Here is a 27,221-nt window from a genome sequence, read left to right on the forward strand (position 1 = left end):
CCTCTGTAGGTGCTGATAGGTATTTTGCAGAGTCTGTGACAAGGGGTCAATAAGTGGGGGAACTCTGGGAAAGTTAAAATAGTTAGGTGAGGGTGGGGGTGCACTCTGCCAAACCAATGAGACCTCCCTGTCTCTGAAGGGGTGCCTGGTCATGTGATGCCTGGTCATGTGATGCCTGGTAAGGTTATACACGGTCATGTGATGCCTGGTAATGTGATGCCCATCATGTGATACCTGATCATGTGATGCCCGCACTGCTCCCCTCCACAGCCGCACACCTCTACTTGCAGCCTCCCAACACCCACAATACTACAACCTGGAATATTAATCTCTCTGGGAATAAAATTACCGTATTTTTCGCCGTATAAGACGCACCCAATTTTAAAGGAGGAAAATCTAGAAAAAAAGTTTCTGAAAGATTATTCCCCTTCTGATCACTCATGTGCCATTCATACCGGTATTCCCCTTCTGATCACTCATGTGCCATTCAAATTCCCCTTCTGATCACTCTGTGCTTTTTTTCCACTGTACAGCAGTTAGGACAGGGAACAGCAGGTGGCGCTGTGCCAGCTTCTTTCGCTCTGCTTTACAGACAGGAGAAGACAGGTGCTGCTGCCAGAGGAGAGGAGACAGACACTGCTGCAGCCAGAGACACACGCAGGATCGGGTATCGGGTGAGTATATTTTTTAGTTATTTTATCACACCTTTGTCGTATAGGACGCACTAACTTTCCCCCCCAGTTTTGGGGAAGAAAAAGTGCGTTTTATACTGCAAAAAATACAGTACATTGCTATTATTGTGATATTTTATACCTATTGTTAACCTAGATACTGCTAAATATTCGTGCTCAACCTTGCCAAAACGTTACGACACCCCTGAAGAAGCCTAAATTAGGCGAAATACGTTGGGTAACTTACGTTTGCGACACCATTGTCAGTATATGTGATATAACTTGGATAATGTTGTATATTTTTTTGCTAGTAGTTCATTGTCTAGTGCCCCTATAGGGCCGAAATGATAATGATCTGGAGTTGTGTCTCCAGTGGTTACCAATCACTGTTTTGTTATGTAATATGAGAAGTTATCATTAATACAAAATATATATATTGTTGCCAAAAAAAAAACCTTCTTTCTGTGTTCTTTATATACCGTATTTTTCGGACCATTAGACGCTCCGGACTATAGGACGCACCAGGTTTTCCGCACGGGAAAACAAGAAAAAAAAAAATTCATTTCGGCGCCGATCAGCATTCATCAAATCAATCTGCGCCGCCTTCGTGGGCGGGCACAAGTGCCGCACGCTGGAACACAGGAGGAAAACAAGTAAGTAAGTAAAAAAAATATGCCCCTGTACCTCTGCATTCGGACCATAAGACGCACCCTGATTTTCCCCCCACTTTAGGAGGAAAAAAAGTGCGTCTTATGGTCCGAAAAATACGGTAATTGATCTTACCCAGGTTTGGTAAACAGGCTCCTCTCCTTAGGGCCTGTACCTACACCCATTTCCACCAGATAAAAACACTAGTATTCTAGTTAGGATAATCTAGTAAGGAACCTGTCTTTGTCAAAAAAGAAGTCTGAACTGTTAGCGTCCAGATTAAAGGAGTGGAATTTGCTACAAAAAGGAATGACAACTTCACTCTTTCATGATCGTCACACAAAGTTCGCAGGTTATTACAAGCCGGAAAACAACATTTGCCTCTGTACCGACGTGAGTGGTCTGATGATGGAATTAGGTTGAGAATACATACCAGAGCAGTGGTGATTGTTCATAGACTCGAGTAAAGCAAGTTTGGAAGCTGTATTGCTGCATAAAGGTAACGAAAAACCTTCTGTTCCTCTTGCTCATGCTAAAGTAATGAAAGAGACATAAAAAAAATCCATCAAGGTCAGTTTGAAGTTGATTAACCATTCAGAACCTCTGTGGTGACCTGTGGTGGCACTCCTTCTTAGCCTGCAATTGGGATATACAAAATATATGAGCTTTCTGTGCCTGTGGAACAGTCGTGATGACAGCAACCATTACAAAGTGAAAGAATGGCCACCCAGACCTGAACACACTAAACTGAAATTAGGCATTTTTGTTGGTCCCCAAATCCGCAATTTGATGCGTGATGCCACATTCAGAGACAAACTCAACCCATTTACACCTGCTGCTTGAGAATAATTTGTGCTAGTTGCACAAAACTTTCTGGGCAACCGCCGAGCTGAAACCACTCGTGAACGAAATGCTAACAGCATACTATCAACTTGGCTGCCGAATGTCACTTAAAATTTTCCTACATTTTCATCTGGACTTCTTCCCACAAAATTTGGTCGATGTGAGTGATGAACAAGGGGAGAGGTTCCACCAGGACATTTCTGTTATGAAAACAAGATATCAAGGCCAGTGCAACCCCAAAATGGGCGACTACTGCTGGTTTCTGCAACGGGAGACAGCGGAGAGCCACAAACGCAAAAGCAAGTGCCTGAAACAATTCTGAAGTGTACATGTGTGTTGAACGAGGACTCAAGTGAATTATGTGTAACTGAATATGTTGTTGCAACATAAAACTAGGATATACATCAAAATCAAAAAATATTTCTTTTACAATTGGGACCAAACGAATTTAAGTTCACAAATGTTTGCTAATTATAAAATATTAAATGCTTTAATAAATACCAATAAAATCACTGATGATTAAAACTTAATTAAAAAAATTTGCAAACCAAACACCATACAAGATGTTCCTGTTAGGGTCCCCCTGAGGATGGATGCCCTCTGTGGATATTGACACGTTTCACATACTAATTCTGCTTCTTCAGGAAAAAGAACAGGGACATCTGATGTTTGTAGTAGGTGGGATCCCACCCACACTGGGTGGTGAGGACAACAGTACTTATAATATTTCTCAGCTATTGGTCAATTATTTTCAATTGTCATTCTTCTGAATGTTCTGTTTGAATTCTTTTATCTATGTTTATCCACCATATATGGAGAGCTATTTGAGTTTTATACATTAAATTCACATAGCTTTTCTCCAATACAGTCTTTACATAGGTTTCAATTGTGCTGACACTCTCTCATCATGCTTCTTCCATGCCGTCCAAACAAATCTTCAACATATGGCAACATAAAACTATGTTTTTGTAATGTCATGGAACTATAAGGCAAAAGTTAGTTATGTATAGAGATTACATAGTAACTGTGGAACGAGAGAATGTAGCTAATTGCGTCTATACACATAATTAACTTAAGATCCTAATGTCCCAGGCAAAATCCGACAATATTTATTTTTTGGTGATGCAGTGTTATCTGTCTTAAAACAATACATATTTATCAAAGAGGTACATAAACATAAGGGTGCACTGGTTACACATAATATAGGACAATATAGCACTATATTGCTGAAGGATAAAAAGGATAGATGTAATCATGAAATTAACCATATTATATATGATATATCACAGAGTGATAAATATATTTTGGATACATACTGTTATGGATAAGACATATCTCTCACAGTCTCATAGTTTATTAGTGAATAAATGTAAGTTGTAAGTATACTAAAGAAATGCTTTGAAAGATAGAACATCATTCATCCTGGGGGCGTAGTAGCATTTAAGTTATAAATCCAACGTGTTTCTTATTTGTAATAGAATTTTAGGCATAATAAAACAAGATATGAAGAAATACCTAGCTATCCAATATCCAATCACTCCCACTTTCTGTTCCCTCCCCAAGGTCCACAAGAACATTAAAAAGCCATCTGGACATCCCATCATCTCAGGTATTGGATCTAAAGTATCCAATGCCAGTGAACTAGTGGATACATACCTTAGACCTTTGGTGAATCAACTGCCTACGCATCTGAAAGATACGACTGACCTTCTCAAATTTACATGCAACACTGCATTTAATAAGTTCATTGTAGCACTACTCGAGTATATACAAGACATATTTTAATTTTTAAGAACAAACATTACCTCCAAGTTAAAGGGGAAGCGATGGGCACAAGATGTGCTCCATCCTTTGCAAATCTGTATCTAAGAGATTGGGAGGAAAACTTATTTTCTAATCAGAAATTTCAGACATACCATCAACATATCTTTGTTTGGAAACGCTATATTGATGATATCATCATGATCTGGACAGGCCCAGAACCCTCCTTATTAAATTACACCAGGAGTTGCAAACAAATCCCTAAAATCTCAAGTTTACTATGGATCACATCAGAACATCTGAAGCAGGAAAAAATCAATATTAATCTATATAGGAAACCTACCGCAGGCAACACAATTTTACATGCAGACAGCACACATTCCACCCCTTTGAAACAAAGCTAGAGCCTCAAAGAAAGATTGCTTCCTAGAGGGTACAGTAATAAACTCCTGAAAAAAGCCTACCAAAAATCATTAGTCCCAAACTGATTAGACTTTTTAACCCAAAACAAGCAAGAAGAAGAAGAGAGACCTGTTAGAATTGTCACTACATTTAACAAACAACATAAGGAGGTCACAAGCCTACTCTCCAAACACATATCCTTACAGGGGACCCTAAGACCTCTACATTTTTTAATCCAAAGCTTAGTATTACTTTTAGGAAACCCCCATCTCTAAAAGATACTTTGGTATCAAGCCACCTATAGGAGAATTCATCGAATGACACACACAAGGAAAGAGGAGGTACTTTCAGATATGGCAATTGTTCTCAATGTAAATGGATTGTGGAACAAAATACCACAACACTACCCAATAACCATCAACATAAAATACAACAATATGTTGATTGCTCCTCAATTGGTATCATATATTTGATTACATGCAAATGTGGTTGCTTTTATGCTGGAAAGACCAAAAGGGCCTTCCAAAAAAGGATCTATGATAACATATAATATATATATATAAATATACACACACTATAGAAACAAGTAAAATGACAACACCTATCAGCCATCATGTAGGCACTTGTCACAACTTTGAGAGCGGGACAATTTCCTTTGCAGCTTTAGAAAAGATCTCCGCCAATCCCAGGGGGGTGACTTAGATAAATATCTGTATGATAAAAACAATCTGTATGATTATCCATATGTCTACATCTGCATGATTAATACTTGTATCTTTATTTTATATCAAATTATATTTTGGATACTTCTGTATATTCACTGTTGCAACCCCAAATAATGTTACAAATATATCTGAATACTTGTATCTCTATCTATAGCTTATTTTCTATTGGACACTTATATTACGTATCACTTATGTATACGATTAGGGCATTTCCAAATGATGTTAAAATATTTACATGAATATTTGCATGATTTTGTTCATACGGCTATGGACTTCCATGATTATCTCACTCTATCACTTATATTTCCTGGATATTCTCCTTCAGCTCATTCTGGGACTTCTATGATCTGTTTCTCTTACTATATTACATCAATTACGAGGGACAGGGTCTGGTGTGACATGCCCCCAAGCCCTAGTTTTGGGCATAAATGCAATCCCCCTTTGCCCAGCAGCTGCCAAACTTGAATCTATCTATAGCCTTAGGCAAGTTAACACGAACGATGATGGACTCCACATATACATAACCCCTCCTTTCAGGGGAATGTAACTCTAACCACACCTCCACAACACAGCTCCAAAACATCATGTTTACGTGTTGTGACAGAGTGTCCCAGTATTTGAAGGGAAAAGTGCTGGATGGTACATATATTGCACCCAGACTGAGGTGCTTCTTTTGTTAAGGCTCCAGGGGAAGCAAAGTATGTGCTTCTTGTTATGCGGCTTAGGGTAAGAGGGCCCTTGAGCCAGTCATGGAAAGTGAAGTCCATGTCCGGGGTTTACTTCCTAGCGGGAGCTCAAGTGTTTCACGAGGGCAGGCAGTTGCCTGCTGTCTAGAGAGAGATTATGACATAGGTTTCCTAGAGCTGGAGAGGAGATTTTGGACTGAGCTTATTAAGACTGCATAAACTGTAAGTAGATTCTGTTTACCACATTTGCATGAACTGTGTACCATTGTGGCTTACAAGTGGACAGAGAGAAAGCATACCTAAAGTGGGGCAGCTAGTTGCCCAGCCAGGCCATTGTTTTGTTTTGGGTTTTTTCTAGTTGGCTGTGACAATAAAGCCTGCAGGCGGAAGCCTGGACATTTAGTTGACTTAAAGCATTTCTGCCTATTATTGTGAACTGTTTGATCACTGCTGCCTAGAGCAACTCTCCACCACCACCGTGTCTACACTCAAATTTAAATATATACAAGCCCCTCCAGAAGGGCAGTATACACTAACATATTGGTTTCAAAGAAGTTAACCACGCAAGCTCAAGGCATGACACATGTATGAATAATGCCAATTTCCTCCACCCAAGTAAGGGCAAAAGCCTTGAACTCACAGTCTTCATCCTTACCAGTGCGTAGGCACAAACCACTGCGAACGTGCGCTCCCTCATCTGGTTTAACTATAAAGGAGCGGACTGTCAGCAGGACTAGTCTTTTTAAGGTTGGCTAGTGACACTCTTGCCCGGTAACACTATACACCAATGACACGAGTAGGTAGACACTTCGATTATCCGAGTCTAATATTTTCCCACTGAATAATCAGCAATATGGGTTTTGAACACGTACAAAAAATATTCTCTGTATACTTTTCATTACAGTCTAGTGAGCAGAAGCCTTATCTAACACCCCAATACTCTTGAAAGGTTTTTCCGTAAAATAACATTTGCGGGTATGTTTTTGATTACCATTTGTTATACACCCCAATATATAAATTTATATATACACTTTTCTAACCTGAATGAATTATTCTATTGTATTTTTCTAACCTATCAGAGTCCAATTAAGCATATCCTTTACTTCCTCTATCACATAGGTCGCAATGGGGGATACTGCTAAACTCCCCCTCCCAATGTACTGCTCTGCTTTCACTCTCTAAGAACATCCTATACCCTAATTAAGAAAACACCACTAGCAACCCAATTGATTAACACCTTGTTGTTACTGGATAAAGCCAAAATAAGCAGCCACAGGCAAAGTAAGTGAGACCCTTTATAAGAGGATTTCTATCTAATATAAAATCACACCTAGAATATGAATTATTTCTACACTCATGTTCTTCTATTTATACCTTTCATTTTTTTCTGAATTCTTTGTTTTATTACCCGAATTCTTCGTCAATTGAAGACACAGGTGGTTTTTTATGTTATTCCCTTCTCACTAAATTACTGGTCATTTGCAAAACTGTAAGTAATCTTCAAAGATATGTGTTTTACATGCTTATATAACTATTTATAGATATGTGTTTTATTTGCATATATACCTCTATTCACCTTGTTTATATACCTACTTTCACATATTATGTAAGATTATTGATTTTGTTTTACTTGATCCTCATAAGTATGATTTTCAATGCTCTTGATTGATTTACATTGTCTGCTACAACAGAGTTTTGGTCTCAATAAGTCCCCTGAGGAAGCCCACGGGTGAAACGCGTTGGGTAAAGAAACTCATTTTGCAAATTTACTTTAATCCCATGTGTTCCTGTAAACGTGGGTTTAACACAGATATCATGTTAGTAGAGGTTGCGTTATGTATAGCCAGGGCCCTAGCATAAGAGATTTATTTTGAACCTAGGGCATACAATTTTTCATTAAAATAATTGTGTTCTAAAATATTATTGCCTAAAAGCCTGTCTTTGCTCTCTTTCTCAACTTGATTTATCACAGGGTTGTCTCCATCCCACGGAACTGTAAAACTTTGTTACTAAAATTCACCTTTGCAGCTACTACAATGCAAGAAAACTCCTTCAAATATTTCAGGAGCCCACTTTGACGGGCTCTTTCAAAAACCTGCAATTTTCTCTCCGATGTTTTGATATCACATTCTTTCTGCTGTTTTCCCTACACCTTGTAGATATTTGTTCAGTTCATTGAAGTGTAGTGTAAATCTGTAAAAAACATGAGGTTGGTAAGCTAGGCCATATCAGTGAGCCATGGATATTCCTGACCTTTTTCATTCATAAACAGCCTAATTTCATCCAAGAAGGCTACAAATCTCTCCAGGGCTCGTCCTCTGCTTAGCCATCAGACATTATTGTACGTAAGTACAGTGTTCTCCCCAGAAATTTTTTTCAGCCGGGTGTTGGGAAGCTGTAGCCGGGTGGTAAAAAAGGGGGTGTGGCAAAACACGGCACATTTAGTGCTCCCAGTTGTTTGCCATGGGTAATCAGTAACCTCTTATTGTTTCAGTGTTCTACCTTCTCCCAATGATTTGTTACATTTTTGTAATGCCTGCCCTGTTAGTATATCCAATTTTTCTATTCTATGTTTTTTGCCACAACTGTCCTATGCCGTGTATTGTGACCCAACTTACTAGTGTTCTTAGTTTTAAGAGTGTATTGCTTTGTAGTAGTGAAATAGTATAATGAATGTGGTGTAACAAGTTAGACTTAGTTCATATTAGCAGCAAAAAACATTTACCCCTTCTGAGTGACTTCTGGCAACTGCTAGGCACCTAGGATTGGTAACAGGCAGTAAGTGCTAGGCACCTAGGATTGGTAACAGGCGGCACCTAGGATTGGTAACAGGCGGTAAGTGCTAGGCACCTAGGATTGGTAACAGGTGGAAAGTGCTGGGCTTTTTCAGAGCTAGAAATTTTTTAAGCAGCAGTGGTTCCTGGCATGAGGAATGGACAAATGTAACCTTACTGCCAGTGTGAATTCAGCCTAACTTCAGATGGGCTCCTGTGTCTATATTTAGTTAAACTACTGTGAAAACATTGTTTTTTCACTTGATTCTTTTACAAAATTAGCCCAGCAGGCCCATGCTGGCTCAGTTTCCACCTTTTCTCTGATGCCCATTTGTACGTCCAGTGCCGCCTTGCACTGCGCATGCATTAGATTAAACACTTTCTTTTTACACGATAACAAACATTTTGAAGATGCATGCACAGAAGGAGCAGTGCAGAAGTTCAGAATGTTAGTTAAGTGGACAGGAATGTGTAACAGGACAGGGAAGCCCATTTTGATGGGCGGAGTGTTTTATGTTCTAATGATGCTGTAGTAATGAGATTGTAAGGGAAGAATGTGCCCGACACTTGCATATTTTCAGAGAAATTGGTGCACAAAGAAGAGAAGCAGACAGTTTCATAGGTATAGATTTGTGACAGGTAGGTATATATTTAGGGGCCCCACCCCAATGCTCCTTGCTATGTTAGTGGCCCCAGGGTCCCAAATTGCATTTTCAATTTAGGACTCCTAGTTGCCCTTTCCTTTGAAACAGCAACCCCACAGTTCAATTTTCATAACTGATTACATTTGTGACCCCCATATGTTGAAATTCTGAGGGGCTGAAATTGTAGTAACTAGTATATATGAGGGTCCCCTGTACACCCTGAAAATTACAGGTTATTGTGACATACAGTTTAGGAGATATAGGGGTTTGTACACAGAGCTGTGAGGATACAGAATGACATGCAGACTTCACACACAGCTCTAGCAGTGGATACATTTCACCGGCAGCTTTTTTGTTAAATAGAAATTCAAGAGGAGAGGTGGGCGGGGTATTCACAGCAGCCAGGCAGAGCAACCGGCTAAAACCCTCTGGGGAGAACTAGGAAGTAAACAATTATACTGTGCCTGAACCTCCTAAAGAAGTGCTTGAAACTGTCAAAAATTCAGAGTCATGATGTAATTCACCATTATTGTGACATCTTTGAGGACATCATCAAATTTTTTCTTGGCACAAAGAGCTTCTTGATGTATAATACAATGTAACTAAATAACTTGATGTTTTGTTTGTTTAACAAAGAACTGTATGTAATCAGATGTTGCCCACACCATAGAAAGTGCCCCATCACTAGTAATTGAAACCACTTTTTCTGTTCTTATTCCACCACAGCATTGTAGATATTTAACCCTTGTGCTCTTTTAGGCAAAGACATCAGTTTTACCAGCTCTTCTCTCATGATATCACTAAAAGCATAATGCAAAATTACTGCTAGCCTTGCATGTTTATTTATATCTGTGCTTTCATCCAAGCACATGGAGCAACAGGCTGCCTTTTGTAAGGCAGTGGTGAGCTGCTGATTAACATCACTTGCTATGCGCTGGACTCGATCTTTAACAGTATTTCTGCATTTCAGCATCTCAGAGATGCACTGAATAATTTTATCCTTGTTTGGAAAATCATGAAAAAAGGAATTACTCCCAGACAACATGGCTGTTTTGATAATATCTCCCATCAGAGAGGGGCACATCATGTTTTGCCATGCACAGTGAAATTTGAAAACTGGCAGCTGTCAGATTTGTTTTAGAAAGATAGTTGCAAAACTTAAGATACTGGGAAAGATATTTTCTCAATTTCACTTCTAAAAACTCTTTTCTTTCAGTTTCACCAAGTTTGGCAACACTCTTGTGGTTGGTGTCAAAGTGCCATCTGACACTTGATGTGGGACACACAACACTCTCATTAAACATAATACATAACGCTTTCCAACTGCGTTCAATCACTCCCAATGACTCTGTCCAGGCCTCTTGAAATGATCTTCCACTATCTGTTTTTGCTGTACTCATTTTTGGCTGTTCAAGATTTGGAGTCTACAAAAACACAAAATCAAAAAAAAAAAAAAAATGAAGCACCCAATACAAATCTATCCCTATAGATAGCTATACAATACAACCCTAATGTGTGATACTAAGAACACATTCAAGGTATGCCCCCTAGTGATTTTTTTATATATACAAGTGATATGAGTTTCATAAATAATTGATACTAAAATACAATACATTACAGATTCAACAACATGTAGCAACTTCTAACGGAAAATAAATCAGATCCATTAACACTAATGTGGATAGTAAGTACAAGGAATCTTTTTAATCACTTGGTTTATGACTATTCCCACTTAATTTAGGTTTGAGCTCTAATAATGTTTTGACAATGACATTTCCTTTTTTAACGTTTAGATACACCCACAAATCAGGAATTTTACACTATGAGTGTTATATTAGTATATTTCTACAACACTCATAATCATCCACATTATAGGTGTATCTGCAATTGACTAAGGGCCGACTCACAAGTAAGAGATATACATCACTATTAACTATACGTACATCCACAACCAAATCCTGGTTAATCCTTTGTATTGTCTCTCTTGTCTTGAATGTCCAAACTATCCAGTCAGTCTTTGTACCATTAGGAACATTGGTCACTGTAATTTGCTTTTATTTACTGTGTTTTCTGTGGTTAATCATCAGCAGACACCAAGTGAGTTATATTCTTTATTACTTTCATAACTATTTTTAAAATGTATTCTTATGTATCCTTTTGTAGCTGTGTAGTGTTGCAATCGATAATATGATTAGAAAATATTATGAATTATATGAACACTATAAAGATACATACCAATTATTGCTGGTTGGTTATGCTGACTGTATTATACATTATCACAAATTTTAAGGTCTCCCAAATCCCCTGAGGAAGCCCTTTAGGGCGAAACGCTTCTGGAACAGAGACACTTAACTGCTGACATCAACTAAACTGCTGTGACAACATCTGTATTCCATTATTGAACTATAGCATAGTAGAATTGTGTTAGCAGAGGTCTAGCGCAGTAGGACTTTGTCCAGTTTTAGTGCAACAAAAAATACAACAAAATAAAGAGGAGTTTTTATATAAGTATATGTTTTGCCTACAAAAGCCTGTCTTTTCCCTCTTCTTTTGATCCTATGTTTAGGTACTCCCTAAGCTAGGCACACTGTATTCCCACTTAGATAGGTGGATTCCTCCTTTGGTGGATCCTTGTTTTACTATCCATATACCAAAATTAGCTAAAACTATTAACACTAAAGAAATCAATATTCCCTGAATAAACAATCTACAGCAGTGATTCTTAGCTGGGGTTCCTTTTGAATTTGCTGACCCCCAGTGCAAGGGGTCGATGTTCCACTGACCACCAGCTTTTCAGTGCATTTCCTACCTTTGATTCACCTCTGCTGAACATGCGTTGGACCTACTTCTTGGGAAATTTGCATAAATAGGATGAAGTGGAGGTGTAGTGCACATTTCCCATACACAGGAGGTATGTAGACCTCGATCACCCATACAAGCTCTCATTTTCCCATTAGCAGGAGCCCAGGTTGGTTCCCATGGACAGCAGCCAATAAAAAGTTACCCCTGACAATACCATGTGCCATGTCTGTCCTGTCATCACATATAGCACACACACAGGCCAAAGAGAGCTAAACCCTGCACACCAACCTATCCCAGCACACAGAGAATAACACTGGTCATGTGAGGTCAGGTAAACACAACCTGCTGCTATGCAATGACATTGTAACCTTTCGTGTACTGGAAGCACAGAACAGATGTTAATAAGTGTTGATGTCATCCATGCAATATAAAGCAATTGCTCTCTATGACAGAACCAATCCATAACCCGACACCAGCAATGAGCACCAACCTAATAAGAACATAAGAAAAGCCCCCTGGATCAGGCCAATGGCTCATCTAGTCCAGCTCCTGTATCTCACAGTGGCCCACATCTATATAAAGGAGGTAGCACATACCCATCAGGGCTAGTAACCTGTGATAGACTTTTCCTCCAGAAATTTGTCCAATCCACTTTTAAAGGCATCTAGGCTAGATGCCATCACCACTGTGCAGAATTACCACCTTCATTTATTTGGGTAACTAAGACATTGTCACTAAGACAGAAAGTTATCAATATCTTCCTAGTAGGTTGCAGACAGCAAAAATAATAATAAATTAATAAATAACCCCATAGGGGTTTTAACCTTTCCATGCTCTATGCAAGACTATAAATATATAAATATATATATATATATATATATATATATATATATATATATATATATTTCACGGGCATACACTTTAAATATTTCAATTTACTTTCAGTCTAGTCAGTGCAGGAGAGGACATCACTGAGTAAATCAAAAAGCAGCCCAGAGTAAAGCTTAAGGGCTCACTGACATTACAGGAATGCAGGGAGTTTTACTAAACACATGCCAATTGCATAGCAAAGAATGGCAACCTGGCATAGCAACATAAGTGCTATTCACAGGGTGACAAGGCCTTTATAAATATGCAGGGGTGTTGTTTTGCTTTTTTGGTTTCATTACAGTTTTTTTTTCATAATACCAAAATACAAATAAATATAATGAAAATACACCAACGTATCGTATTTTTCAGACCATAATACGCACCTGACCATAAGACGCACCCAGGTTTTAGAGGAGGAAAACAAGAAAAAAACATTTCTGGCCCAAATTGTATAAAGAAATATTTATTATAATATAGCAGAATAATATTTAACGAGAGGGAGATTGCACATTGCACATGGCACAGATATTGCACTACAAAACTATAGTGACAGGAAAGCTACAACTCACCTGTCACAGGGAATTAATTGCTGCACAAGAAACCCAGCACTGCTCACCTCAGACTGCCCTCCCGCCCTCTCTACCTCCCTCCTCACTCACCACTGTTACACGGAGCCTGGTAGAAAACAGCAGGGAGGGGTAAGGCAGAGAGACACTGGCTGCACAAAAAACAGCGCAGCACTGCTCACGAAGCCTGCTATGAAACAGCAGAGAAGGTAAGTGTTGGGTTAGCACAATTTATTTAATATCAATTATGTCTCGCCAACAATAATGCTTCACCAGTATATACTGGTATATGTATACCAGACATGAGGTCATCTTAAAGGAATGCAGCATACCCTTTAACTGGTATCCTTATAAGGTAAAATGCTGGTTAAAGGATGATCATTGGTCAGTAATGGTCAAACACTGGCCATTGTCTACGCTGCACGTATTCTTAAAAACACAGTGTCACACCTAATGAGGAGTCTTGACCAGAAGTAACTGTATGCAACTTGTTTTTTGATCATCTGCCAAGCCATTAATTTGGAAGACTCCTTGGATGATGAATGCAACTCACTTCCGCAGCTAAGTATTTTTGTTATATCTAAGTCTTTGTAACTGCATTGTTTTGTCTATCTATCTTATTATTAAATAGTATATTCGATCAAGTCTTTGTGTTATCTCTCTTTGTACACTTCAAATTGAACCCATCAATATTTGCATAAACTGTCACAAATTATATCTGTGACATAACAGTAAGGCAGGGCTTTCTGTTGGCTTCTGCACTGCCTGATGCTTTTGTGTAAGGTCCCTTGAAGAGGGTGGAACGGCACTGCAGCCGTTCCCCTTCCCCCTCCCACGATCCGGCATCAGTGTTTACGAGGCTGCAGAACGGAGGGGGCATACTGCAGCCGCCTGCCGCAACCCCTCGCCCCCTGCAGCAGTATTTGAACCATACGACGCATCCTCATTTTCCCCCCACTTTTGAAGGAAAATAAGTACATCTTATAGCCTGAAAAATACGGTATATAAAATATAAACTTATAAAACCTTGACCAAATAGTACATATATGTGACAACATTGCATCATAGTGCATATTATCAGTTCCCTTATGGCTTTATTCTGCCAATATGATAAACTTATTATAGAAACTTCCACATCCCTTCCTACATACATGGTGCAGAAGCTATACTTTGTTCCAAACAGTTCAATAATACAATAGTAATTTGAAAACAAGGGTAAAAACCAAAGAGACTTAGAAAAAGCGGGTTTCCCAGAAGGGTCTCTGATTGTAAATATATAGGACATGGGCACATGTTCCGTTGGTATTCATACTGAGGGCAAACTGGGTAAAGAATATTGTTTATTTCTTTAAAATAATTATAATCACGGAACAACTATACTGCTTTTTTTATAACCGAGCTTTATAACCGAGCTGTAATAATTGTTTAAAGTTCAAATGATTTGTTCAAAATTCGTTTTTTCTGCATTTCTTCAATTAGATATACATAAAAAGTATCCACTATTTGGTTGCCATTTTTTTACAGTATATTTAGAGCCTTCACGGATATCCAAAGAGCCATTACGTTCAACAGGCACTTACCGTATTTTTCGCCGTATAAGACGCTTCAGAATATAAGACGCACTAAAGGAGGAAAATCTAGAAAAAAAAGATGCTGAAAGATTATTCCCCTTCTGATCACTCATGTGCCATTCATACCGGTATTCCCCTTCTGATCACTCATGTGCCATTCAAATTCCCCTTTTGATCACTCTGTGCTTTTTTTCCACTGTACGGCAGTTAGGACAGGGAACAGCAGGAGGCGCTGTGCCAGCTTCTTTCACTGCAGCCAAGAGAAGACAAGCGCTGCCAGAGAGGAGAGGAGACACAAGCTGCATGCAGCCAGCGAAGAGAAGAGACACACGCAGGATCGGGTATCGGGCGAGTATCTTATTTTAATTATTTTATAACACATTTGTCGTATAGGACGCACCAACTTTTCCCCCCAGTTTTGGGGAAGAAAAAGTGCGTCTTATGCGTACGGCAAAAAATACGGTACCTTGAGTGAACAAAAATCTATCACAAATACAACTGCAGCTATGGTAGCCTGTTCTTCAGCTTAGTACTTCCCATAACTAGGACAGAGCAAAACAAGATCCCCCCATGTCTGCCTACCCCCTCCCTCACTTTCCTCTCTCCCTCTGTACTTTCAACCTTTCCATTCTGGATCAAGCCACATCAGCTGCCTCTCCTCCCCACATCCTGGTATTCTAGGGGTTACAAATTTCACACAATAATACAGAAGAAAATTATAAACTTTTACTTGTATGTTAGTTTCTTGTGATACAAACAAGATTTTGTTGTGACCTGCTAAGGCACTATACAAAGTTCAACTAACATTAGGCGCATTTACATCACCATAACATGGTTTAGTAAGTATGAACCCGTTCGTATCAACCGTAGTACCCTATGCGTTTCGCCATTGTGGGATTCCTCAGGCATAGTGGTAGGTCAATGAATACCTTTCTATGTATATGCAAAGGGTTCAAGTAATATAGTTCAAGTATGACTTAATCCTGTAATGAGGATAATACAAGTCCAAGCATTAAACGAGCTGTTGAAGAGTTCTGGGAAAATAGGGTAATGTAGTAGAGTCCCCTTTGTTGGTATAGATTCTGTGGATGAAGTATGCTCTATTTCTGGTAGATTACTAGATGGTAGTTCAATTTAAACAGTTACAAATTGCAGAAAAAGGGAGGATATATGCCCACTGACAGGTGTAGTGAACAAAGTGGGCTTGCCAAATAATTGTCTTTCCCAGCCATAGGTCTCCATTCAGTACGCCAAGTCTTTTTGTGATGTTTCTTAAACAGATCATCCTAACAGCTTGTGCAGCTTGTATACCTGCCACTGAATGGATTTCAATTTAAAGATTATGAGTTTTTGACCATTTAGAACCAAATCCTAGCGGTGGCAATTTTGAGAGGGGTCCACATCCCTACGCAGAGGAGGTAGCTGTCCCTAAATAAAGACGCTGCAACACGCCCCAGATGTGTGACGTCAGTGTCACACCGCAATCCACGTGGTCCTGCCGTTAAGACCGATGTGGATGTGTTGTGGGGCATGTTTTATTCCCGGAAGGGGGATGTGGCCGCCTTGCACAAGGGATGCTACTACAAGATCTGCGGCCATAAAATGGGAGCCTTCACTGCAGAGAAGTCTCCCAGAGGATTGGAGAGACGTGCCAGGAGAATTTGCACAGAATAGGGATAGATCTAAGAGAACAAGGAGCCGAACACTGTTAAGGTAGGAGCCTATTATTATGGAAGAAAAAAATATATTTCTTGGACTACTTGGAAAGTAGACATATTTGAGATGATTTATGTTATTTTGCTCCAGCAGTTATCATTGTCTGTACAGGTATTCCCCGGGTTACATATGAGATAGGGACTGTAAGTTTGTTCTTAAGTTGAATTTGTATGCAAGTCGGATCAGGTACATTATTTTAATAAATGCAATTAGGACAGATGTTTGTCGCAACATATTATTAGGCAGTGTGCTGTCAGTTACTGTATAAAATCCTCACTGTGAGTTAATCACAAAAAAATAAATAAATAAAAAACCTTTATTGAGCCTAGACATTCATTACCTTCTGAAGCAAGCTGCGCTTTAATATGCAAAAAGAAACAACTGGAGAGTTTGTCTTGGTCATTAAAGAGTTAAAACAGGTTGCAAAAGAGCTCAGTCTCAACTGTGTTTAGCCAAATTTTTCTTCTGCAAATCATGCAAACCACTCCTCCCCCCGTCCAGCCTCAGTCCTGCACATGAGCAAGCAGGGAATCCCGGTTCGTATCTAGGAGTCGTTCGTATGTCGGATGCCCTTAACTCGGGGACTACCTCTATTGCACATTTTGAGTATTTGAATATATTTAAACTAGATCAAAAGGCTGGTAAGATACACTGCATATTTGTTAAACACAAAAGGCTCACTTATACACAAATTATACAAATAGTCACTTTTGAAAGACTAAATATACATTGAATTTTTTTTACAGAAATACAGAAGTTTTTCTGGCTTTTTTGATAGATAGCAAGTAGGATCAGAATGAAATATCTGTATTTTTTTTTACAGAAATACAGAAATTTTTCTGTTTATTTTGATAGATAGCAAGTGGTATCTGAATTAAATATCTGTATTTTGTTTACAGAAATTTTTCAGTTTATTTTGATAGATTACAACTGGTATCAGAATAAAATATCTGTATTTTTTTACAGAAATTTTTGGCTTTTTTGATAGATAGCAAGTGGTATCAGAATTAAATATCTGTATTTAATCTGTATTTCTGTAAAAAAAAATACAGATATTTAGATAGGAATGTGTCAAGTGGTTCACACCGAATTTAAGAGTATATATGTTGTATGTTGGTGAAGGTAGATGGTTAGATTTATGTATGTCATTGGTAAAGGGGTTCCAGATATTTGGAGCTAATGGTTTCTTAGTACATATGAAATTGATCATTTATTGATAGATACCAGGAAAAATGACCAATCTAATCAGATAATGGAGAGATGACGGCGGCTTAATAGAAAGTGAATTGCCTCCAATTCCTCATTCCCTCCTTTTGCCCTGTGGCCACCATAACATCTGGTGTATGTCATGTAACATTTGGGAAGGGGAAAGCAAGTTAATAATGATGTTGGATATAATGGATTTGTGAAAAGTTTATAAATATAAGTGTAACAATTAAGTAATTTCACTGCCTGTTTATGCATTAATGTATTCTATGATAATTACTGCAGTGTGTGTTCCAAGATGGCTGCTAGGCCCTCGGCACTTTGGGGATGAGGTCATCAGTACTGGCCTAGCCTGGGGCAAGGATTCTTGGGTAAGCTCTTTAGAAGGACATGCTCTGGAGAGTGGGAGACTCAGATTCTGTTGCATGCGCAGAGAAAGTATAACTTCATACTGTAAGTTATGGCACAATCCTCTCACTGAGACATACTGAAAGGACTGTACCATGTTTACACTGCTGCTGTTTGAAGATTGCAAAGTTTGATGTTACACTGGATTTCATATATGTTGTTACTATTTAATACAGAGACTCTTTCTGCTAAAACAGTGTGGGTTATTGTCTATGAGTACACTATTCTCAACTGGGACTGCACTTGTTATTCACAAGACCCAATTGAGTGGAGGCACTGCGCTTATAAGAGATTTCATCCGGTTTTCACAGATAAAGGCTCTGCTCCTGTTCTTCCATATAGGTTGCGCCACAACACATCAGTAGCCTGCAGAGTGGGTCAGAATAGGGCTACATAAGAGTAAATTGAAAAGATGGTTAATGTGACATATGGGTTCTCTATTGCATTGCATCATTAAGAGTTCCCTATCTATCCCGAGTCACACACACCGAAATGGTGGAGATGTTTTTATGTCGATTTAAAAATATTTAGCAAATGATTATTGTTGTAAAAATAATTTTTTATTAAAATGGTAAAAACTAGTTCATAGTTTATGTGATTTATCACTGCATTAAAAGTCCCATGTGTGTTTTCTGCTTGATTGTATACTGTAATTGATAAAGGGATGTGGCAGTCTTTGATTGATTAACCAGGTGAAAAAACAAATTCCTACATACTTTATGGAACGCATACAATTAGGAGTTTTTTTGTTATTGGAATCATATGCATTACAAAGTTTTTATTATTTTTTTAGTTTGTGCTTTGTTACTGTTAAAGATTTATTGTTTTTTCTAAACAATAATTAGGTCTGAGATAAGTATATTTGTCATTGCAATAGTCCTCAGATTTAGGAAAAGTTTATTTTTCTCTTGTTTTTGTCTATATATTTTGGGATGTGGCTTTATGAACATATCTATTCACTGAAACACCAGTTTGAATAAAAATAGGAAAGAGTTACATCCTTCAGTGCCCCCATTGGGGACATTCACCTTGTTTTAAATCTGCATCTTTAAAAGAAAACTTAAAGTATCTTAATCCTTATCCTTATGCCTGAACATTAAAGTTTGTACGTGGGGTACAGAGTAGCTTTTGTACCAAGCCCACCTGCTTAAAGAAGACTAAATATATACCTACCTTTTTGCCAGCTTTAAAGGGTAAACGTTAGGAGTGATAACACCCACCTTCCTACAATGAAATAAACAAATACACACATCCGATGGATATCAAAAGATTGTCGCTAAAAAACATCTTTTGTGATCATTTCCAGTCACAGATTAATAAAAGAGCACTGTACACAAAGCACCTCTCTTCTATTGAGGGGGAGAACGAGCGAGCGGCACTGAGCTGCCCTCTCCTCCACGGAAATGCACAGTGGTTGTTTCTGATAAGTAGTTTTTTTAACCTGCAGATGTGTGTATGTAGCTTTAGTCTGCTGATTGTATTTATTTTGTGACATTTTTGTGAACTGGCAAAATACAGCCTTATTACGTCTACTGGGGTCTATCTATTGCTTTTTCAGGAAATAGCCCAAAGATATAGATAACCTGTACTGTGTGGCTGCAGGAAGATGTGCACAATCGGCAGAATTGATATACTTTTTTTTAAAAAAAAACAATGCTGCTTAACTGCTCCTCATCCTCTTAAAGTTTTCAAATGGTTAGATAAGTCAAACACCTGTTCCTATGGTGATTTACAGGGAAGCAGAGAAAACAACTGTGCGTGACAGAGGAAACAAATATTTTACCATCCAGGGCTTACAGTGGATGGAGGGCAATGTAGCACTTGCGTTTCATGACAAAGGCCACTAATAAGTTATTTACTCTTCTTTTAGCCTGTGGGCTTTTGGTCTAAAAGTGACCCTGTGCAATTTAAAAGAAGACGTCATGAATCTTGTAGATACACTTTGACATATAAATGATTTGTCTGTTTATGCACACTTGCATCTAATAAACTAGAATTACAAATAGTCAGGTGTTTGACGGTACTTTCATTCAGTGCTGGCCATGCTCCCTTTTGGGGACTCCCTGGTTACCACAGTGTGTTCCCCCAGGACCATAATTTTATGGAAGTATTGCAGAGCCTGGGATCCCCGCCTATCCTTTTACCTGACAGAAAAGGAAGGATTTTCTCCTGCAGATCTAATACTTCCCAATGCTATCCAAAAGTTGAAAAAAAATAGGTATAGGGACTTTGGGTGTACAGGTGCCAAATGGGAGAATATGTTCCCCCAGCCAAAGTGTTTTTTTAGGGTAAAGAGGATTTTAAGTTTTGCAGCAGAAGTTTCCCACACCCCAATTTTGCTATTCTCAGGTTTTTACCCATTTCTCACCCCATACAGTCTGAATTATGTTACAGTGATCAAATATTCTCTTTAGGTGTTTTTTGCTAATGCACTAACAAGCAAATCATTTGAGGACTAACAGTATTAGGACTAAAGCCACATACACACGTGCAATTCTTGTCGTTGGAAAGGATCTTTCACGATCCTTTCCAACGAAAAGAACCGCATGATGCATGAACGGTGTTGTACATACAACACCGTTCTGCTCTATGGGGAGGGGAGTGGGAGAATGACGGAGCTGCACCCTGCTGCGCGCTCTCCCTCTTCCCTTGCATTAGAATCGCTCGTCGTTCATCGTCCGTGGATCTGCCAGAACGGATCCACGAACGATGAACTACGCGGGCTGTACACACGTTAGAATCTCGCCCGATATCCGCCCAGAGCCGATTATCGGGCAAGAAAAATTGAACGTGTGTACGTAGCTTAAGACTAAGCATTAATGCAGACTGCTCCTATAGTCACACTCCTACTGTGTTGTGTATATATGTGTTTAGTTTGTGTCTCTTCTTTTATATTCTTCGGATTTAATACTTTTGAAAAACATTCTCTCAATTCATACAATTTAAAGCCATTGTGTTGTGATGCTAATTAATATAAATAGTACTCAACGCTCCACTGTCATCAAAAAAAAAAAAATTCCTTCATTTTTCTTTTATAAAAATTTTAATTTAGAGCCAGATTATGTGTTATCTGTGGGGAAGCTACCAAATATTGTTGTATAGCTCTATCCACTGATGATCAAAGACAGTATTTTATAAAATGATCAGACCCCAAATGACTTATTTACACTCTAAGTACTTTTGAACTGAGAAATTAAAGCAAGTCTGCACAATTTCAGTTATGTGAGCATATGCCTAACACATGATGAGGTCAGAGAAACTATGCAAAACCTTAAAGTTGTTCAAACCCTCTTCGCTACAAAAAAGTTGTGGCTAGAGTTCCACTTTTTAGGTTGTTTACCAAACACACAATGGGTCATGATTGAGGACATACACTTAAAAATGTTCTACTCTGTTCCAAATTTATAGACCACCTCCAGACAAAACATAGTTTTAGTTCTAAGTAAAAGACAAAGGGACAGAACTGGAAGTGGTATGAAATAACTCCAGTGGAATAAAACAGAGTTAGAACATCTGTCAAGTTGCATCTTCTTGTTAGTGGAAAAAAAAACATTTAAGGCATTTATTCTCCTAATTTTAAAGCCAAGAAGTAAAATGTAAACTCACAGGTGAGGTCATGGACAGCACCAACCTCATGCTTTACAGACACAGGGGTTTCTTCTTCTAAATCAGGGGCACCCAACAGGTGGATTGCTATCTACTGGAAGATCACAAAGGCAACACGAGTAGATCGCAGAGCACTGCCTAACTTTTAACTAGTCTAACTTTTTATTGTTGGTAGATCATTTTGACTTGGTCATTTACCAAGTCAAGCTCACAATCCAAAAAAGTGTGGGCACCCCTGCTCTAGATCAACTGGGAGTTTCTAAACACTACATGAAGAATATACATTTAAATTTTTTTTTCCCCTTTGGTTGAGCTTCAAGGACTTTTTTCACTTCTTAACTAACTATAACAAGCATTTCCACTAATAAAGTCCAGAAAAAACTAAGAAAAATGTTGACTGCAGTTAGGATTTAACATGTACAGTTTACAGAAAAAGAAAACCCCCCCCAAAAAATATGATCAAGATTTGTTGTAAAACTTTGCCAGTTCTATCACAATTTTGGTATGGTAGGTACTCATCTACCTCAGTTCCTCTACAAGGTAAGAACAGTTACCAATAGGAGAACTGATACAATTGTGCTCAAATTTGTAGTGCTGGAAAATAAGAGTTAAAACTGAGCCGTCAGAAATGTAACAGAAATACAAATACAATAAGTGTTACAAGGAATAGACCTGACTGATTTTCATTCCCGCAATTCAATGTCTAACGCGCAGTCACTAAAACAGAAGCAGGGAGAACTTCAACCTGCTTGTTCCACGTTTATAATACCATCGGAACAATTCAGCCAAAACTTTACACACAGCACAGTAACTGAAAACAAACAGCAAGAGCTGTACTAGAAGCACTAATAAAATATATGGGAAATGCATGCCTAATAATCTGCCACAGCGTACCTGAATACGTCTCCTGTAGGCGGGGCAAAGTCCGATCAATCACTTCAGGAGGGAGCTGGGAAATCCAGTACCGAACTCAACAAACGCCACACAATAGTCAGTCCCATAAAGTATCCTCCAATCAGCATTCAGAAAGCGGTAAAAGAATTACGACTAAAAAGAACGCTCGTATCTTGTCTCACTCTACTATCAAACAGCAGGCAAACTTTCCAAAACAGTAACGTGACAGTCAGCCAAAGTACATGGAGAGAGTCCACCCCCGCCACCTCTGTGTTCTGAGCAGGCGCTTCCAACAAAAGCCACCACCCCATCCTGTGGCGAGGCAAAGCCAGACTTGCTCTCCTCCCACCTCCTTTGTCTACTGTAGGATGTTGGCTGAGTTAGGTCGTTTAGTAGCTACAGTGAACCTAAATGGTAAACCGTATAGATTTATTTCACATATCACCCCCACTTCCGTTCCAGATTGATCTGTTTAATATTAGCAAACATTAAAGAGTTATATTGCCGAGTTCAGTACTTAAATACAAAGAAGTGAACTCCAGCAACAGGTTTAAAGCTATGTGCAGTCATCAGTTCCCAACTTGGTCTGCTCCACTGTACTCTCCCGAAGTGTCAATGTTCCCCTCCCTCAGTCCCACACATCTCTGTCCCTTTTCTCAGCTCTAATCTAATCTGAAACAGAAAGGTTCTCAAAAAGCTTCAAATTTATTATATTTTGCAGGTCATGTTGCACTGCGTTAAAAATAAACTAATATACACAAAATGGAGTATGTTGTGGAGGTGTATTGGAAGATGGTGTGGAAACACACAAAATAAATGGCTATTTAACATTACCACATCATGGGTGCTGTCAAAATGCCCTAAGTACTTTCTACTGCCAAGCCTTTCCCACAACATTCACCTTTTTTTACTTATTTTTTTATATTACCCTATTGTCATTTCATTTTTGCTAAAATATTTATTATTCTATTTTTCAAAAATGCTATGGAACTTTTACAAATGACAAGGTTGAATAGTAAGCTTCTAAAACAGTTCTTTTGGTATACAGCAGCAGTGCTGAACTGCAGCCCAAGTGCAGGTTACATTGTTTGCCATAGAATGCACCCTGCAGAGTGATCTCCTTTAATAGTGATGATGGTTCTATGAGGAGTTGCATAGGACATGGAAGTTAGTGTCTAAAAACCAATGGTGGGACATCAGTTCTAATATAAAGTATAGAGCTTTGCACAATCTCATGAACCTCTGGAAGGAGGGACATATGAATAAGACAGACAAGTGTTAACTTTCCTCCCTTTTAGAAAAAGAAGAGAATTCGAAAGAGATAGGAATTGGGAAAAAAAAAGTGAAAATCAGTTCCACCTTTTTCTCAGATTCCTAATAGTTCATATCTTCTTCTTGATGTGTCACACAAGTTGTTATGCTATACTTTTTATATACTGGCACGTAGATTCTTGAGTTGATATTAATATACCTGCTGACAAGTGTAGAAATGTGATTATGGACACACAACAGTATGCAAAAATGGTTTTATATACACTATCAAACAAGGAATGATAAAAAACAATTTCAGTGGAATTTTTGAGAAAAAAACAATATCAATTGTATCAGATAATTGCAATATCCCTAAATAGGAGACTAATGATTCAGATAAAGGGAGTAGTCAGACAGAGCTGAGGTCAGTAAACCAAAGAGTCACAAACAAGATCAGCAAATGCAGACAGGAACCTGGACGCAGGGCAAAGTACAGTTCCATGTTCAGGCAACTTCCCGTTGCAAGTCACCTCCTTATATAAGGAAGAATATGTGATAAGGGGCAACCATGTGACCCAGAGGTATCCAAACCCACCACCAGAGGTAGTGCTGGAGAAGAGGCAGCCCTGATGGTGTTCATATATCCGCCAGCAGGTGGTGCACGTCTGCGGAATATTCTAGTCCTCTGGGGTAAAGGGGCAGAAGTCAGAGAGTCACATGATCTACACCAGGAACGGAGCCAAGAATGGGATTCCAAAGCAGAGTTGTTGCTGGCAGCAGGTGAGTACAAGGTAGGTGATACAAAAGAGGGGGCAGATCCCCTTGTCCTGCAGGGATGTGTGACAGGTACATATAATATGATCAATCTCTAAATGAGACGATACCTGCTGTAGACAAGTTATTAATTGTCCTTAATGTTGACGCTTTATATACCCTGTATGTCTTTTTCAAATGATAAAGTAATACAGATTGTAAAGTGTTTTTTGGATCCAATAAGCCCTATACAGGTAGATAGATGATGTTTTCATTTTATGGATGTCCACAATCCTTGTATGAAGCATTTGTGATATCAACAAATCTGGTTTAAATTTGTAGTTCTCCCATTTTTAGATACTGTCTGTAAAAGTACAGATGGTAAAAATATTGTACAGCTGAGAAATGAAAAGTACTATTTAGGGAAATGATGCAGTATTGGCAAATGAAGAAATTTGTATAAATGCTGTGGGAGCCAGTGCTGAAGTGCACATTGTTGCAGCAGCTGTGGTGCAGAAAAGATTCATATTGATGTATTTACCACTTTTTTATTGTATTTTATTGTTTTACTATTAACCTCTACTTTTAGGATCCTGCTCTGTCTTTGGCTACACTCAGACCTGTTTACTGAGGTGCGGTGCATTACTGCAAATGCCTGTATCCTTCATAGCAATATGCCTATGGCAACAACAGGACTAAGCAATCCTCCATGGTGCAAAACTGAACTGGAGTCACTCTGACAAATTGCAGGGTGGTTAGGGAAGGGTTGTGATTGCTGCCAACCTTTTGTGAGGCAACAGGCACATATTTTCTGTTCTATTACACTGAGGAACCAATTTTGAACAAATTTTTTGTTGAGTTAATTTTTGAAGCTTATTTAATAGGTATGCTGATTCTGAAAGTGCGGTAATTTTTCTTGTCACATCAGGTTTTTTTCTCTACTGCCTATAATAATGCGATTACTGTATAGGCTATTCATTTACACGCAAGACAGTGTGGTCAGAGGTTGTGCACTGCTCTACGTAGTGAATATGCAAAATTTATTTTTCTACTTACACACGTATTTCCTTGCTTTCAGATCATGTCTGGCTCTGCTGTTTCTCGTCGTAACTGCCTAAACAACCCTGATTCATTTTGTTATATCTGTGGCAGTTTCACCATTCCGAGTCAAAGGGCGAACATCAGCACATTTGTAGAGCAAGCCTATTTGGCATATTTCAAAGTTAAACTTGGTGATCAAGATAAGTCTTCGGACCCTCAAAAGGTGTGCAAACAAGTGTCGACGGTTTACGGATGTGAACAAAGGGCAAAAGCTTGCTTGATCTTGATTTTCAGTTTAAATACAAACCGTGAAAGTAGGGCCTCTTAATCCTTCCCATTTTTGGGTTAGGAGCAGGAGGTGTCAGAAAAATTACCACAGGGATAACTGGCCACAGAGTGGCACAATGGCAGAGTCTGGAGGTGGCGGCAGCATCAGGATTTTCAGTCTGAATTAAGACCGTGAAAGTGGGGCCTCTTAATCCTTCCCATTTTTGGGTTAGGAGCAGGAGGTGTAAGAAAAATTACCACAGGGATAACTGGCCACAGAGTGGCACAATGGCAGAGTTTGGAGATGGCGGCAGCATCAGTAGGACACAGAGTGGCACAAGGACATAGTGTGGAGGTGGCAGCAGCATCAGTAGGCCACAGAGTTGCACAATGACAGAGTCTGGAGGTGGCGGCAGCATCAGTAGACAACAGAGTGGCACAAGGACATAGTGTGGAGGTGGCATCAGCAGCAGCATCAAGCGGAGAGCACAGAGTGGCACAATGACAGATTCTGGAGGTGGCAGCAGCATCAGGAGGATACAGAGTGGCACAAGGACATAGTCTTGAGGTGGCGGCAGCATCAGTAGGCAACAGAGTTGCACAAGGACACAGTGTGGAGGTGGCGGCAGCATCAGTAGGCCACAGAGTGGCACAATGACAGAGTCTGGAGGTGGCGGCAGCATCAGGAGGCCACAGAGTGGCACAACGACATAGTGTGGAGGTGGGGCAGCATCAGTAGGACACAGAGTGGCACAAGGATATAGTGTGGAGGTGGCGGCAGCAACAGGAGGCCACAGAGTGCCACAATTACAGAGTCTGGAGGTGGCGGCAGCATCAGTAGGCCACAAAGTGGCACAATGACAGAGTATGGCGGTGGGGCAGCATCAGTAGGACACAGAGAGGCACCAGGACATAGTGTGGAGGTGGCGGCAGCATCAGGAGGCCACAGAGTGGCACAAGGACATAGTCTGGAGGTGGTGGCAGCATCAGTAGGCCACAGAGTGGCACGAGGACATAGGGCGGAGGTGGCTGCAGCATCAGTAGGCCACAGAGTTGCACAATGACTGAGTCTGGAGGTTGGGGCATCATCAGGAGGCCACAGAGTGGCACAAGGAC

At 39.3% G+C, this 27,221-nt stretch overlaps 1 protein-coding gene across 1 annotated transcript in view; it reads right to left on the reverse strand.

Annotated features, from left to right (window-relative positions):
- Positions 1 to 15,008, reverse strand: part of TNS3 (tensin 3) — a 216,767-nt gene extending 201,759 nt beyond the window's left edge. Inside the window, exon 1 of the mRNA XM_072411956.1 lies at positions 14,973 to 15,008. The gene's annotated coding sequence lies outside the window, so the exon portion shown is untranslated. The remainder of the gene's footprint in view (positions 1 to 14,972) is intronic.
- Between the last annotated feature and the right edge of the window lie 12,213 nt (positions 15,009 to 27,221).

Source organism: Pyxicephalus adspersus, chromosome 5 (assembly GCF_032062135.1).
Source record: "Pyxicephalus adspersus chromosome 5, UCB_Pads_2.0, whole genome shotgun sequence".
NCBI classification, from domain to species: Eukaryota; Metazoa; Chordata; class Amphibia; order Anura; family Pyxicephalidae; genus Pyxicephalus; species Pyxicephalus adspersus.